General features: G+C 47.8%; 1 protein-coding gene across 2 annotated transcripts in view; it reads left to right on the top strand.

Moving 5' to 3' along the window:
* The first annotated feature begins 265 nt into the window (after positions 1-265).
* FAM107B (family with sequence similarity 107 member B) overlaps positions 266-11,741 on the top strand; it is a 44,315-nt gene continuing 32,839 nt past the window's right edge. The window contains exon 1 of one of the 2 annotated variants that reach the window (XM_032221525.1): positions 266-464. The gene's annotated coding sequence lies outside the window, so the exon portion shown is untranslated. The remainder of the gene's footprint in view (positions 465-11,741) is intronic. The other variant, XM_032221524.1, reaches the window with a different exon arrangement.

Below are 11,741 nucleotides of genomic sequence, written 5' to 3'. Positions count from 1 at the left end.
CTCGCGCTGAGCCCCCGCGGGGGGCTTCCCACGCGTCCCCCGGGGGGCTCAGCTGGACGACCCCCCCCCCAGTTCATGAACTCCCCCCCCGGGAGCCCCTCTCCCTCCGAAACAAAGGCGCCCCCGGCTTAAGACACAAAAGCTCCGGAGCCGCCAAGCGGGGCATGAGTGGGGGGCTGCCCGCTGGTGGGTGGGTGGGGAGGGGGCGGGCGGGCGAGCAAGGGGGAGGTCCCGGTCCCGTGACTCAGCAGGCGGGCGGGGCTGATCCGCCCCGCAGCCCTTACAAGGCGCGTCTCGGCCGGCCAGGAGGAGGAAGGCTGCCTGGCGGCCGCCCGAGAGAGAGAAAAGCCCACCCACCCAGCCAGCCCCTCGCCAGGGAGACCCCAGCCGGGCCGCGGCTGGCTTCGAGGAGGGGGGAGCGCCGAGGTTCGCCCTGCCTGCCTTTCCCTTCCTTCTGCTTGCCGGTAGGGCTGAGGAGGGGGCTGGGGGGAGGGAGGGGGTGGGGAGGGGGCGGCCGGGGTCTTCCTCCCTCACTTTGCGCACAAAGGCGGAGGAGAGGCGCGGCGCGCGAGGGACGCCAGGCTGGCCAGCCGTGGGGACGGCCAAGCCCGAGACTTGGGCTGGCTGGCTGGGCATATTGGGGGTCTCCGCCTTTACGACCCCCTCTCTCTTCTCCTTCCCCCCTCCAGGCATGGGCCACGCAGGGCACCGGCTCTGGGGGGCGTCCAGGCGTCCGTGCCAGGGCAGCCGCTTTGTGGGCGCTCCGCGGGCTCTGGGCGCGGCGGGCGGGGGTTGGGGCGCCTCTCAGGGGAGAACCCCCCTATCTGTGGCCGGGGGAGACAAAGGCGAGGGGAGGGAGGGGGGGTCCCCGGCGAGGCTGCTGCTGCTGCTGGCCCGCCTTTCCCAGCCTGGCACCTCGGCTTCTTCCATTCTCTCTTCCCAGCCCTACGGGGCGAAGTTCTCTGTCCTGCCCGCCTCCGGTGGCTGCGGCTCTCTCGCCAGGTTAGAGAGGCTTCGGGGCGCTCGGGTGTTCTAACCCCCCTCCCCACACCCTCCCCAGGCTGCCCCCTTCTTCCCCCCACCCCTAAGAAAACTTTTAAGACCGTAGCTGCGCTTTTGCGCATTGGAAAGCGCCCAGAGCCCTCGGGGAGACCCAGAGGTGGGGAGCGGATTCCTTTGAGGGGGTGGGGGTGACGGGCTGCTCTCTCCCCCCCCAAATGCAAAATTTTCCCACCCACCCCCCTTTTGTCCTTCAGTCGCCAGCATTTAGAATATAAGAGTTGGAAGGGACCTTGGAGGTCTTCTAGTCCAACCCCCTGCTCAGGGAGGAATCCCTACGCTATTTCAGAAAAATGGCTATCCAGCCTCTTCTTAAAACCTCCAGTGATGGAGAAGGAAGGAAGGAAGGAAGGAAGAAAGGAGGGAGGGAGGGAGGGATGGAAGGGAAGGGAAGGAAAGGAAAGGAAAGGAAGGCTAACAGAATAAGAGAATTGGAAGGGACCTTGGAGGTCTTCTAGTCCAACCCCCTGCTCAGGCAGGCAACCCTACATTATTTCAGACAGATGGCTGTCCAATCTCTTCTTAAAAACCTCCAGTGATGGAGAAGGAAGGAAGGAAGGAGGGAGGGATGGAAGGGAAGGGAAGGAAAGGAAAGGAAAGGAAAGGAAGGCTAACAGAATAAGAGAATTGGAAGGGACCTTGGAGGTCTTCTAGTCCAACCCCCTGCTCAGGCAGGAATCCCTACACCGTTTCAGACAAATGGTTATCCAGCCTCTTCTTAAAACCTCCAGTGATAAGGAAGGAAGGAAGGAAGGAAGGAAGGAAGGAAGGAAGGAAGGAAGGAAGGAATAGCAGAATAACAGAACTGGAAGGGACCTTGGAGGTCTTCTAGTCCAACCCCCTGCTCAGGCAGGAATCCCTACACCGTTTCAGACAAATGGTTATCCAGCCTCTTCTTAAAACCTCCAGTGATAAGGAAGGAAGGAAGGAAGGAAGGAAGGAAGGAAGGAAGGAAGGAAAAAAGGAAAAAGAATAGCAGAATAACAGAACTGGAAGGGACCTTGGAGGTCTTCTAGTCCAACCCCCTGCTCAGGCAGGAATCCCTACACCGTTTCAGACAAATGGTTATCCAACCTCTTCTTCAAAACATCCATTTGTCCACCTGTGAGCTGGCTCTTCCCTTCCCCTGGCCAGATCTTTTCTCACTCCTGAACCTTAGGGGGTTTTCTGGCTTTTGGGGGTCCTCAACTGGCTGTCTTGGGAATGGGGTGTTTTTTTGTGTGTGTATGTGTGTTTTTGTTTTTTAAAAAAAGCGTCCATTGAAAACAGAGTCGGTGGTGGTGGTTCTGGGCTGTGTTCCCAAACTGCCACTCTTAAACTGTCTTCTGAAACTGAAGTGTGAGTTCCCGGCCCCTCTCCCCCCCCTCTCCCTCCCCCTCCCTTAATCAAAGACATTTGAATTCAGTTTGGACTTTGGATGTGATGAGTTGTGGGTGTGTATAGATGGACTCCCAAGTGTGAAGGGATGGCTACGTGTGTGCTGAGCATATGGACAGTCACAGCAGCAGGAGCCAAAAACGTGGAGTAACCCTTTTAATCCAGCCGCTTCCCGTCCTGTAGTAAGAAGCTTGGTCTGGATTGTCCTCCTTCATCTCTAGATCAGTGTTTCTCAACCTTGGCGACTTTAAGTCCTGTGGACTTCAACTCCCAGAATTCCCCAGCCAGCTGGCTGGGGGATTCTGGGAGTTGAAGTCCACAGGACTTAAAGTCGCCAAGGTTGAGAAACACTGATCTAGATGGTGGGACGGTTGCCGTGTTCTCATGGCTTCTACATGGGTCCTGTTGGTTCCTGTCGGCAGGAGACCCGCACCAGAAGATGATTCTGCCTTCGAAGGGTCAGATAATCCCCAATTTACAAACAGTTCATTTAGTGACCGTCCAGAGTTACTGCGCCACTGAATTAAGTGACTCATGACCGTTTTTTTCACACTTACGACCCTTGCAGTATCTCTATGGTCACGTGATTAAAATTCAGACACTCGGCAAAACTAACTCGCATTTATGATGGTTACAGTGTCCCGGGGATCCCCTTTTGCAACCACCTGGCAAGCAAAGTCAACGGGGGGGAAAGTTGGATTCACTTAACAACCGGGTTACTCGCATAATGACTGCGGTGATTCACTTAACCACCGTGGCCAGAAAAAAAACGTAAAATGGGGCAAAACTCACTTGAATGTCTCCCTTAGCAACATAAATGTTCGGCTCGGTTGTCTCCGTAAGTCGAGGCCTGTATTTTGTAATTGTTCGGAATCACCTGGATCCAGAACTTTCAGTCTGGTGGTAACTGGCTCATGCTTCTTCCAGACGTTTCCTCGTCTCTGTTCGTCCTGCGTTGAGTCCTCCTCGCTTAACGGGTCCCTGAACTTCGCATCACGGTTCCCTGGCTGTGGCTCATTGTTACCGCCATGAGTAGTGACAATCTAGCACTAATCTAGGTTTGTTTGCCCCCCCCCCCCGGGGAAACTGCATTTGGCGGCCTTGTGGTGCCTGACTGAATAGCAATAGCACTAGCAGTTAGACTTATATGCCGCTTCATAGGGCTTTCAGCCCTCTCTAAGCGGTTTACAGAGTCAGCATATTGCCCCCAACAACAATCCGGGTCCTCATTTTACCCACCTCGGAAGGATGGAAGGCTGAGTCAACCCTGAGCCAGTGAGATTTGAACCGCCGAACTGCAGATAACAGTCAGCTGGCTGGAGAATTCTGGAAGTTGAAGTCCACAAGTCTTAAAGTTGCCAAGTTTGGGAACCACTGGGATAGAGGATAGGATAGAGAATAGGATAGAGGATAGGATAGGATAATAGAGGAATAGAATAAGATAGAATAGGATGGAGGGATACATAGATAGATAGATGGATAGATAGATGAATAGATGAGAGTGAGAAATGATAGACAGACAGACAGATTTTATCTCAACCCCACCTGTTGACAGATGCAGGGTGGACAGTTTTGGTGATACTGAGAACTCTACATTATAGGGAAATTTGGCCCGATAGCCTAACACCGTGTACATGAATTGGGTTTTTAATCTAATCCGGTTGCCCCAGCTTAGCATAGTTGTTTGACTTAAACATCGGCCAAGTTTTTATTTTTAGTGCCATGCAAATAAGGGATCCAATGTCTGTGAGAGGTGGCATTGTCTTACAGCACTGAATAGGGCACAGGCTTATATCCAGAGGATGCCCAAAGTGGAGGAAGCCACTTAAGGGTGCCATAAAAGAGGTTGGCTTTGCCAACTGGCTGGCTGAAACAGGCTTGAGATGCAAAAGAGGCTGAATGATGATTTACTACGTGGACGTGCAATTATTGATGAAAACTGAGAGCTTTATAAAAGGCATCCCAGTTTGGGCGACCATGGATTTCGAACCCAACATTCCTTTTCCGATTCCCCTTCTTTGATCTTCAACGGGAGCATAAATAATTTGATCTAAAAGCAGAGCTGCTTTGAATGTCCTTGAAAAGCAGATGGCCCTGAAGGGCTTTTTAGCATGATCACAGTTGGAAAACGATCACTGTTTTGGTATTAAGAGTTGTAGTATAAAAATCTGTACCGGTGGGGGGGAAAAAAGACCTACCACGATCCTTTGTGAACTTGCAATTAAAACCCGCGGGTACTTTATAGGGAAATCAACAAACGTTTGAGTTTGAATTCAATGGGAGCAGCTTTGGACCTGATGATGAACGGATCTACTGGGCCAGTGGCCTCCAACTTTTGAGAAGTCCTTCCGTGGACTGGAGGGGAGTGAGGTTTCACGTGCTGCCTGTATCCAACAGATGGGACTTCCCTTGTTTGTGTGTCCCACTTTTTGGCATGCTGTGGACCAGGACATGTTGACCTAGGCAGATGGACCATGCTTCAAAGTTCAGGTCCAGATCTATTGAGCAGCAGAAGGTCTCCATGAATGGATAACTTGCGTGGAGCCTTGCATAAAGTTGTGTCCTCCAGATGTTCTGGAATTCCAGTTGGGATGGTGGAAATAATTATCATGAGTAAGGAATTTTGGAATCTCGGTTGTGGTAAATTTGTGGCGCAGCCCCCTGGGAAGACTGTGCTGGAGGGTCCACAGTAGAAAGTGGCTGAGGCCTTAAGTAAGACTCTTCATGGGGGGGGGGGGGAAATGGAGATAAACATATCACCCATCCATAAATGAGAACATGCTACATGTGTGTGTTGTTTTTCATGTTTGATTCCTTGATCAAGGAGATGGTAACAACGCCACCATCTCCTTGATATTGGTTATCTATAACGCAGGAGCAATATTCAAGTACAGTGGCATTATCCTGGTTGAAATAATGCAGATTAGGAGTGAGGTTATGAATTACTGTGGCACATACTTTGAAAATGCTTTAGAAGAAGGGCTTCAGCACCGGTGTGAGCCCAGCTTTAGTCGGCTGCTCTTAAAAGCAGTTGTGATTTTTTGTTCAGGATTCTGCCTGAGCCTTTTTTCAAGGCAGCTACCTTTTAACAGTTGCATCAGTGGGCTCATTAAAGCAGACACAATCTTCACCGCAAAGGCTGTAAATACACAAAAGCGGTTTCTCTCCGGATCAGGCCAGGGAGGAAAAAAGCCCGACTTAACACGTTGCAGACAATTTCACGCAATTGTGAACTTCAGTCCCAACGTATCCAAAAGGAGATTAATGATAGAAGCACGGAAGTGGGTGGAAGGAAGGAGGAAAAATATTCAAGATTGCAACTTGGAGATGCTTTCTTGTATTTTTGTTATGTCTCCTCAGAGGTTTCTGCTAGACTTGGCATTTTCACTGAGATTTCCTGAAGGCATCCCTTCCCTAAACCCTCCTCGAAAGAAACCGTATCAGATCAAAAGCAGTTAAATTTCCTTAAATCCTTCTTGTAACAATGTAAACAAGAACAGAGCTGGTTGGTAACAGAAGTTTAAAAAGAAAAAAAAAAAGACTTTTCAGAAATAATCTGTGCCAGAAGTTGCAAATGTGATGCAAATGTTACTTAGTGCCTACAAGTCTTGAACTAAGAATCATTTATTTACAAATAAATGGAAAAAAATGGGATTTTTTTTTGAAAGTTAACATTCCAGGATCCTGCTGACGACTTTTTTTCCCCGTAAGTGCTTTGCATTTTCACTTTTCATTTTTAAAAATCAAATAATCTTGGAACAGAATTCTACCATGTGGACCTGAAGTTCCCTGGAAGCTTTCAAGAAGAGACTGGACTGCCAAAAATGGTGCAGGGTCTGCTTGGCCGGGGGTTGGACTGGATGACCTCCAAGGTCCCTTCCAACTCTGTTCATCTGTAAACTCAAGTATTACAGTCCAGAAATAAGTTACTGTTGGCTTCCAATCTGGTTTATGGTATCAGCTGTATTTATTGCAACTTACAATTGCTCGTTTAGTGACGGTTGGGAGAAAAAGTCACTTATGACCATTGCAGCGATCACCTGATCAAAATTCAAATGCTTGGCAGCTTCCATGTGATTACAGTTGATTGCAATGTTCCTGGTCATCTGATCACATGTGCAACTTCCCCCAGGGGAAATCTGACAAGCAGAATCCATGGGGGGAAGCTGGATTGGCATAACGGCCGCATGATTTACTTGACGCTGCAGTGATTTGCTTAACAACAGTGGGGCAAAACGGCCATAAACATTGGGCGAGAGACTCGCCTCCTTGCTTAGCAGTGGAAATTCTGTTCCCGATGGTAGCTCGTGAGACAAGGACTACTTGCAATGTAGTTGTAAGTCAAGGAGTAAACAAGGAAAGTAGAGAATGAGATATACTTAGTAGATATTCCGGAAGTCATTCTTGAAAACTAGCATTGACTGGCCCAGCTGAACGTGGTATAAACTGTATGGATGACACAATGCTTTTACGATGCCTTTTGTAAGTACTGTAGTGTTTTGCTTACAGTATTGTTTTTATCCTGAAAACAAGACCAGATAGAAGTCTTCACTGTATATGTTGAACAATATCCATTGTGGCCCCAAGCTGGTACAGCACTTAAACATTTAGAGAAGGGTTTGGGATAAATACACCGATTAAAACAAGTTGTGAGTAGAATTAGGCACTAAGACAACGGTTGTCTTGCGTATTAAAAATTGCATTAAAAAAAAAATCAACACTCAACATTTATATGAAGATTCTCAATCCTCCAGCTCATAGTTGTCCCAAAGATGCTTTTTCAAAAGGCAACTGGATTCTTGGGTTTGTTTTTTTTTCCCTTGAAGAGGTTTTGCTTCTCATCCAAGAAGCTTCTTCAGTTCTTGAAGAACCGAAGAAGCTTCTTGGTTGAGAAGCAAAACCTCTTCAAGGAAAAACCCACGAAAGTCCAGTTGCCTTTTGAAAAAGCACTTTTGGGGCACTCTGAATTTCAAAGGCAGGTTGCCTTTGCCAAAGTAGTTGATTCTACTTCACTTTTTTGCCGCAGACAAACTTGCTTTGGTTCCTACAGTACAATTTTTTTGATTGTATTGCAGTTTTCCAAACACCGTGTTAGGCCAAAACAGTGGGATTCTGGCCCAAAGAATGGGATTACTCCGCGTGCGTGCTAAGTGGCACCTCGCCCGTTATTGGGCCTATTAATTTTGCAAAAGCGGTTTTTAAATTTGCTTGTCACAATGGCTTCCAGCATTTAATAAGCAGTCTCGTACGTAAAGAGACTTGCACGAAGTAAAGTACTGTTGTGCTTTTAATAAACGTGAGGCTAATCATGGCAGTTTGACCAGAAACCACGGAGATTTCAAAGGCAGTTGATTTTGGGAAGGAAATGATGAGATACAGGAGGGGAAAAGAAATTTCTTCTCTACTGCGAAAATGTGTGCTGAGTAAGAACAGAGAGTTCGTGATGCCTGAGGAATTACTCAGAGGCAAGGCAATGTAAATATACTTGGCCATTTTTTTTTAGTTTAAAGTAGGATAGAACTTGGCCATTAGCAATAGCAATAGCAGTTAGACTTACGTACCACTTCATAGGGCTTTCAGCCCTCTCTAAGCGGTTTACAGAGTCAGCATAATTGCCCTCAACAACAATCCGGATCCTCATTTTACCCACCTCGGAAGGATGGAAGGCTGAGTCAACCCTGAGCCGGTGAGATTTGAACCGCAGAACTGCAGTCAGCTGAAGTAGCCTGCAGTGCTGCATTTAACCACTGCGCCACCTCGGCCATTGTTTGTTCTATAATCAGAGGTCGACAAGATGCGGCTCTGGAGCCGCATGTGGCTCTTTCATCCTTCTGCTGCGGCTCCCTGTCGCTAGTTGGCTCCGCAATCGATAAGATTTTCAGTTAGGACAGGTAGAGGAAAAAGGATGCCGTGCTAGGAGGAGACTCTATGGTGGGGGGAACAAGACTTCCGGTCAGCTCCAGAATTGAACGGGGGGGGGGGGGCCCTTCCGGTTAGGATCTTTGCGGCTCTTTGAGTGTTTAAGGGTGCCGACCCCGGATCTATATAATAAAGCTTAGAGATATCTTTTAGAGTAGTGTTTCTCAACCTTGGCAACTTGAAGATGTCTGGACTTCAACTCCCAGAATTCTGGGAGTTGAAGTCCGGACATCTTCAAGTTGCCAAGGTTGAGAAACACTGTTTTAGAGGCTTAAAAGTTTTACAGAGTAGTGTAGTTCTCAACCCTGGCTTGATGGCCGTGGGTCCATCTAACCAACTTTGAAAAACTAAGTGGGAATAAACCAGGCTTAGAAAGGAGAACATCAACAATGGAAGAAGAAAAATTGGGGAAAAAAAATCCTAAAAGAAGGCAACGGCCAACCCATTCTGTATTTCTGCCCGGACTATTGTGTGAATGTGTCTCCTCGGTCATCATCTCAAATCAAGAGAGACTCTGCCTTACCTTTTAAAACCTTCTTCGCCTCCCACTTTTCCTTACAAACTCATTCCACCTTCAGAGAAGCGGAGGAATTGCCGGTGGATGAAAAGTGGACGTCTTCTGGGTAGAAGCGTGTATTGGTGGGAGCTTTTTGGGATGGATGGGAAAGGCTGTTTTAAGAACTGCGTGAATTACGGCATCCTGACAGAGAGGCCCCCGTGAAAGGAACGGGGCACAGAGAGAATCCCCGATCTCAGCCTAAGAAACCCTGATAAGTTGATAACCTCCGATTAGACGTCAGTTGCTCCCTTTGGAATAATGTCCGTCCATCAGGAAATCTCATGCCAGCTTCTCTTTGGCCAACGGTCTGGGAAAGCCGCTCTGGAATGTGATTTTGCATGGGAATCCTGTACGGGAATGATCCCGTGTGTGTGTGTGTGTGTTTGTGTGTGTGTGTTTGTGTGTCTATATCTATATCTTATATCTCTCTATCTCTATCTCTATATCTATATCTATATCTATCTCCATCCATCCATCCATCCATCCATCCATCCATCCATACACACACACAAACACACACATGTGTTGCATTTGTGCTGATAAATAAATGAAGGGAGACTAGTATAGATCTATTTCAAGCTATTTAGCTCTCATCAGCTAGCCATACCCTTATTGGGATTAGAACCTGTGCTGTGTTGCATCTTAACCACTAAGACACAGAGTTCGACTCCTTATCAGCCAAGCCAGGGTGAAAGGTATCTATTTAGAGTTACAACCCCTGGTAAGCCCCAATTATGGGAGGAAGCTAACTGCTTCCATTCTCTGTCAATCGGCTCGTCACAAGAGTCCATCATGACAGAAACCCAATATTTTTACTGTTGCCTTTGTTATATTTGTGTTTTTTATTTGTGCTGATAAATAAATAAAGGGAGACTAGTATAGATCTATTTCAAGCTATTTAGCTCTCATCAGCTAGCCATACCCTTACTGGGATTCGAACCTGTGCTGTATTACATTTTAGGCAGATGTGTTAACCATTAAGCCACAAGGTTCTCCTCCTTTATCAGCTGAGCCAGGGAAATAGGTATGTATTTAATGTCACAACCCCTGGTATGCCCCAATTATGGGAGGAAGCTAACTGCTTCCATTATCTGTCTATGGGCTCGTCACAAGAGACCATCAAGACAGAAACCCAATATTTTTATTGTTGTCTTTGTTATATTTGTGTTGTATTTGTGCTGATAAATAAATAAAGGGAGACTAGTATAGATCTATTTCAAGCTATTTAGCTCTCATCAGCTAGCCATACCCTTACTGGGAATCGAACCTGGGCTGTATTACATATCAGGCAGTTATATTAGCCACTAAGCCACAGGCTCTCTTCCTTTATCATATATATATAAACATGGTCCCTGGCGCACATGTGTGTGTGAGAGAGAGATAGACAGACAGATAGAAAATAAATATGGTCCCTGGCATGTGTGTATGTGTGTTTGCATAGACAGACAGACCGACCGACCAATAAAGGGGAATATTTGTAGGTTAGGGTTGAGCTGTGGGGTCCTTGGTGCTCTCTGAGTTTGATTCTTTTCTTCAGACGTTTCATGACCCAACTAGGGAACAGCATCAGCTGTAGAAGGGAGTGGGGTTTGCAGGAGGAGGATTGTGTGGGTCCTTGGTGCTGTCTCAGTTCGATGGTTTTCGTGCAGATATTTCATAACCCAAACTAATCTAGCATGGATGATATTGCCTAGTTTGGGTCATGAAACGTCTGCAAGAAACTCACCAAGCTTAGAGAGCACCAAGGATCCTATAGTCGTCGTCGGTCCTCCTCGTCCTCATCCTCCCCCTCGTCCTCCTCGTCCTCCTCTTCCCTGCAAACTCTCTCCCTTTCAGCACTGAAGAAGTTATCTAGTTGGGTCATGAAATGTCTTCCAGAAAACCTCCAAGCTCAGAGATACACCAAGGACCCCACACTTGTCCTCCTCCTCTTCCTCCTCCTCCCTTCTAGCACTGATGAGGTTTCCTAGTTGGGCAATGAAACGCCTGCAAGAAAGAAGGCTCAGAGAGCACCAAGAGAGAAAGTTCCCTGGGTGAGATTAAATTAAACTTTAGCCTGATCTTCCTCAGAGCTGATATAAGTTTGGCAGAGATATCCTGGCCGGTCTTTCGTGGGTCCCTTTCATCTCTTTTCTGGTTCATTGATATTCCGGCCTTCCATCTCCCTCAATCGTTTTGGCCCTGATAAGAGGAGGAGACGCCAAGGCAGTTTCTCAGCTCAAACTTACTCACCGGTTGCCTTGATTGTCTTTTGCTACGGGTAGCAGGGCCGCCTGGTCTGAGTAAGATTGGGATTTCACTTTGAGTAATAGCTGACAGTGGTGGGGCTTTCTGGGGGAGGGGAAAACACCCCTAATACTTGGGGGAATTTCTTTAAAAAGCCCCAAATGGTTAAATAGATTAAGAACGAAATCAATACATCTTAAAGTTAAGTCCATTAAATTAGGAGCCTGGCCCCTCTCCCATCTTGCTATGTTCTGGCTCAGGTTTCCCTTTTTGGGGGCTCCTCAAATGGGACATCAGCATCTGCCACAAAGTGGATCTGCTTTTCCAATGGAAACCTCAACTCTTCATCCTTGACTTGTGACCGGAGTCTGTTCCTTATGCTGATGAAGCAGGTCCCCCCATGCGACCCGCCTGATTTTGGGGCGCCGAGTGCCCCAAATACGTTCACAGGACAGCAGGAGAGGGGCGCAACCATTAGGACCTGGGTCATAAGTACCTTTACATCTGTCCCAAATGGTCATAAGTCAAGGACTACCTGCGTCGAGCAGGCAGATACGGCCTTGCATCTACCCCATAAGAGATTTGGACAACTCTTTGGGGG

Source organism: Thamnophis elegans, chromosome 7 (genome assembly GCF_009769535.1).
Source record: "Thamnophis elegans isolate rThaEle1 chromosome 7, rThaEle1.pri, whole genome shotgun sequence".
NCBI lineage: Eukaryota > Metazoa > Chordata > Lepidosauria > Squamata > Colubridae > Thamnophis > Thamnophis elegans.
This window is presented reverse-complemented; position numbering and strand designations above follow the sequence as displayed.